The sequence below is a fragment of the Palaemon carinicauda genome, unplaced genomic scaffold (genome assembly GCF_036898095.1).
Source record: "Palaemon carinicauda isolate YSFRI2023 unplaced genomic scaffold, ASM3689809v2 scaffold193, whole genome shotgun sequence".
Lineage (NCBI taxonomy): Eukaryota > Metazoa > Arthropoda > Malacostraca > Decapoda > Palaemonidae > Palaemon > Palaemon carinicauda.
The window spans coordinates 15001-20000 of NW_027169512.1; the positions used below are offsets into that span (position 1 = coordinate 15001).

The 5000-nt window shown below is 35.3% G+C and overlaps 1 long non-coding RNA gene across 2 annotated transcripts in view; it reads right to left on the reverse strand.

Moving 5' to 3' along the window:
- Positions 1-5000, reverse strand: part of LOC137635896 (uncharacterized) — a 17154-nt gene that overhangs the window by 2314 nt on the left and 9840 nt on the right. Inside the window, exon 1 of one of the 2 annotated variants that reach the window (XR_011042816.1) lies at positions 2019-2184. The exons of the other annotated variant lie outside the window; for it this stretch is intronic. This is a non-coding gene — a long non-coding RNA (uncharacterized lncRNA). Of the gene's footprint in view, positions 1-2018; positions 2185-5000 lie in introns of those variants that run through there. 2 annotated transcript variants of the gene reach the window in all.

Genomic DNA, 5000 nt, shown 5'->3' on the forward strand with positions numbered 1-5000 from the left:
TGAATTGAAATAGATTTAAATATGTGTGGCTTATCAAACTTCAGGAAGAAGGAATACCAAAATCGAAAATATCCGAAAAATTAATCTTCTAAAAATACTATAATGTATATATATTATAAATTGTAATTGTAAATATGTATTTCATAATTTAAAAAAAAAAATGAATATAGTGGCTGTAAATGTATAACAATTCCATATAAATGAATAAATGTGTAACAAAAAAAAAAAAAAAAAAAAAAAAAATTCTGAACATGGAAGCTGAAATAAGTTGAAGGATATAAAGTAATATGAAGCAACACAGGTTCCAAGACATAAAGATTTGAGAGGGCATAAGAAACACTATAGTCAATTCTTTATTATTATTATTATTATTATTAGCCAAGCTACAACCCTAGTTGGAAAAGCAAGAGGCTATAAGCCCAAGGGCTCCAAAAGGGAAAAATAGCTCAGTGAGGAAAGGAAATAAGGAAATAAATAAATGATGAGAACAAGTTAACAATAAATCATTCTAAAAACAATAATAACGTCAAAATAGATATGTCATATATAAACTATTAACGTCAAAAACACACATGTCAAAATACTTTTTTCTAGAAATCATTCAAATGGCATGGGTCACTTTTGGCTAATTCTTAAGATGATTTTAATTTTGTCATCACATTCTATGTAGAATCGGAAAAGAAGTTTTTACAGGAAAACATTAACACTTTAAGATTCTCTTAGTGTTTCCTTTAAGGTTTAAAGGTCGCTCATGAATGGCAGAGACAAGAGACAGTGACCTTGCCCAAGCAATTAGGACAATGCCCTACAGACTGACCATATATGATCAGCGCCCAAGCCTCCTCTCCACCCAAGCTAAGACCAGGGAGGGCCAAGCAATGGCTGCTGATAACTCAGCATATAGACCTATAGGCTCCCCCAAACCCCCAACCTTAGCTCACAAGGATGGTAAAGGTTGCAGACATTAATGGCACTAACGAGTCTGAGTGGGACTCGAACCCCCGTCTGACAAACACCAGACAAAGACGTTACCAATCAGATGCCTAAACATACACGTTTGCGTTAAATAGTAATATAAAAAATAAAGACATACATTTTTTTGTATTAAAACATAGTCTTTATGTATGTATCTTGCGATAATATTTCCAGGAATTACTTAAAATAAATTTATAAAATCATAATCTACTGTATAAAAAAATAAATAAAATATAACAAAATGCTATAGCTATTATAATAATGTTAACTTTATTATGAACAGTCATAGACAGATTTAAATTGGGGATTTTTTAATATTAATTTTAGAAAATATTGAGACAAATATTAAACCTGCTTAAAATTAATTTTTTTCAACCATTGGTTAAGAAATTTACGTCTCATCCTCTATCAATCTTTCACGGTAGTCGAACCATTTTAATGGTGTGTGTGTGTGTGTGTGTGTGTGTGTGTGTGAGTCGGGGGGGGGGGAGGAATCATACGTTAGCAATCTATGGTTTGCTATACATACTATGAATATTCTCGAAAGGTACAAGTAATTTTAAATAATCCCCCCCCCCCAAGTGACTTAAATTCCCGTGAGTTTAAACGCTGAGAACGTCACCTTGTAGGGCACAATGCGAACTCCTTAGGTGTTCAGTGAAAAATAAATAACAAAATCGAAATAATTTAGGCTAAACTGTGACCTTCTTAAGTGTTCAGTGTAAAATAAAACACAAAATCGAAATATTTTAGGCTAAACTGTGACCTTCTTAGGTGTTCAGTATAAAATAAAACACAAAATCGAAATAATTTAGGCTAAACTGTGACCTTCTTAGGTGTTCAGTATAAAATAAAACAAAATCGAAATAATTCAGGCTAAACTGTGACCTTCTTAGATGTTCAGTATAAAATAAAACACACAATCGAAATGTTTTAGGCCAAAAAGTGACCTCATGTGCTCAGTTTGAAATAAAACACAAAATCGAAATATTTTAGGACAAAAAGGAGTTTGAAATAAAAAAACAAAATCGAAATATTCTTACGTAAATATCTTTTTTTCTAGAAAGGAAATTGCCTTGGATATCCCAAGACAAGGAAAATATTGCCCTTCTTGTATACAAACAGCAAATTAATACTGAAAACAGAATCCCAGTGCCAGGCCCTCGGACACAACAAAAGCTCCGGTACTCACTGACTACATTAACCACTATACAAAGTATACAGGCGTAACACATGTTCAGTACAGAAAACCGGTTCCTGAACACACCAGAAACCGGGTTCTTCTGGAAATAAGCTACGAGGAGTAGATTTCCAATGTGTGACCATGACGCCAGGCAGATGTTTTTCTGTTCTGGGGAACTATTTTTAGTTCGATAGCTCATGACTGAGGCCATGGCAGTGACTCCACGTGTCGGTTTATAGAGTAGATAAGTTAGGACTAACCTCCCTATATAATAAAGAGCAAGTGTATATATATATATATATATATATACTGTGTATACATACATACATATATATATATATATATATTCAAATAAACCATATATTTTTGATACATTATTGTCTAGATTCTCTTAACGACCTCGGGATCAGAGCCCCAGGCGAAACCACTCAAAGACAATAGCTTCTGACCGGCCGGGAATCGAACCCTGGTCCACGAGATATGTAACAACAGTGACATTTTGCACATTTAGACGTGTTTTCCATATATATATTCTCTTTGTAGCTGAGTTGCTAAGTCAATGGAACCTCAGTTTCTTGGGCCCAGGTTCGATTCTCTGGCCCACCAGAAGCTATTATCTTTGTGTTGATTCCCCCCTTGGGTCTCTGATCCCGAGGTTGAGTTCCACAAATAAACAAAATTCTATTGCAATTTGACAATCATATTCCTGAACAGAAACTAAAAAATACAAAAATATTTCCATTTTGAAGAACAAAAATTTATTTTTGACTTCCACACAAATAAAATACTATTGCAATTTGGCAATCATATTCGTGAATAAAGTCAAAAATAAAAAAATATTTCCATTTTGAGGTACAAAAATTTATTTTTGACTTACACACAAATAAAAAACTATTGCAATTTGGCAATCATATTCGTGAATAAAGTCAAAAATAAAAAATATTTCCATTTTGAGGTACAAAAATTTACTTTTGACTTCTACAAATAAATAAAATCCTATTGCAATTTGGCAATCATATTCGTGAACTGAGACTCAAATATAAAATATTGCCATTTTGAAGAACAAAAATTTACTTTTGACTGCCACAAATACATAATAACCTATTGCAATTTGGCAATCATATTCGTGAACAGACTCAAAAATACAAAAATATTTCAATTTTGAAGAACAAAAATATACTTTTGACTTGCACAAATATATAATAATCTATTGCAATTTGGCAATCACATTCGTGAACAGAGACTCAAAAATACAATAATATTTCCATTTTGAAGAACAAAAATTAACAAAAAATGAATTGCCTAAAGTGTTCAAACTTAAAAAATAACTTTAACTAAACTGCCTACTTTTGCCTTCCACACAAATGAAATATTATTGCAATTTGGCAATCACATTCGTGAACTGAGACTCAAATATAAAATATTTCCATTTTGAAGAACAAAAATTTATTTTGACTTCCACAAATACATAATAATCTATTGCAGTTAGGCAATCATATTCGTGAACAGAGACTTAAAAATACAAAAATATTTCCATTTTGAAGAACAAAAATTTTGAACCTACAAAATCAACGACTTGCTGTTTCATAGCATATGATATGGGGGTCTTTATTCTTACAAATAACTAAGGAAATTAAGAAAATAAAAATAATGTAGAATCGTTAAATTATTCTTAGACAAAATTTTATACCAATTGTTTAACTAGGCATAATCTCACTCTAATCTCTACGAATATTAGTCAAGATCTTACCATACCCTTTCGAAATCTTGCCCAGATAACGTTATTTAAATTCTAAATAATGTTATCTATCACAAAATAAATAATCCTAGTGAGGTGTCTTAATCTTCTGATGGCGAATGTACTTAAAGGTTTAAAGTCCACTCATGAATGGCCGAGGCAAGGTACAGTGACATTGTCCCAGCAAGCAGGACAATGCCCTTGAGACTGACCATATATACACATGATCAGCGCCCAAGACCCCTCTCCATCGAAGCTAGGACCCAGGAGGCCCAGGCCATTGCTGCTGATGACTCAGCAGATAGACCTATAGGATCCTTGCCCTACCAAGCAGGACAATGCCGTAGAGATTGACCATATACACATATGATCAGCGCCCAAGCCCCCTCTCCATCGAAGCTAGGACCAAGGAGGGCCAGGCAATGGCTGCTGATGACCCTGCAGATGGACCTATAGGCTCCTTGCCCTACCAAGCAGGACAATGCCCTAGATATTGACCATATATACATATGATCAGCGCCCAAAACCCCTCTCCATCGAAGCTAGGACCAAGGAGGGCCAGGCAATGGCTGCTGATGACTCAGCGGATAGACCTATAGGCTCCTTGCCCTACCAAGCAGGACAATGACCTTGAGATTGACCATATATACATATGATCAGCGCCCAAGCCCCCTCTCCATCGAAGCTAGGACCAAGGAGGGCCAGGCAATGGCTGCTGATGACTCAACAGATAGACCTATAGGCTCCTTGCCCTACCAAGCAGGACAATGCCCTAGAGACTGACCATATACACACATGATCAGCGCCCAAGCCCCCTCTCCATCGAAGCAAGGACCAAGGAAGGCCAGGCAATGGTTGCTGATGACTCTGCAGATAGACCTATAGGCTCCCCCAAATACCCACATCCTTAGCTCACAAGGATGGTGAGGTTGCAGCCACCAAAGAAACTATCGAGTTTGAGACATCTAAAAAGATATTTCCTTTACAGGAATGTTCTCTTTTAAATCATCATCATCCTCCACGCCTATTGAAGCAAAGGGCCTCGGTTAGATTTCACAAGTCGTCTCGATCTTGAGCTTTTAAATCTCTACTTCTCCCTTCATC